Genomic DNA, 415 nt, shown 5'->3' with positions numbered 1-415 from the left:
CCCTGTCTATAGTGGTGTGATTAAGCGAAAATTAGGAATTTGTCTGACAATCCATTTTTGGCCAACACAAGAGGCACCCCAACCTAAGTCGTGGTATTAGATTGACCATCAGAGGGGTCAAAAAAGAAATTTTTGAAATTCGGGTTTAGAAAGGTTGAATCATCATTAGACCCGTATATTATGAGTTTTTATACCGGTTTCGAAGTGATATTTGGATTAGATGGAAAAAGTTCAGGGGGTCATGACATCGTCCTATATTATAGGGGAAAGACTGTCATGAAGAAATCGACCTTCGTCTAACGAGAATTACCATGACAAGGATGAGTAATGTCACCTAGAATTAGTAAATCCAATGGAAGAACTGTTCTAATTCCGGATTTAGAGTTGTCTTTTGTTTATTGTCTAATGAATCAAC

This window comes from Plasmodium inui, assembly GCF_000524495.1.
Source record: "Plasmodium inui San Antonio 1 unplaced genomic scaffold supercont1.84, whole genome shotgun sequence".
NCBI classification, from domain to species: Eukaryota; Apicomplexa; class Aconoidasida; order Haemosporida; family Plasmodiidae; genus Plasmodium; species Plasmodium inui.
Note: the sequence above shows the minus strand (reverse complement) of the source record.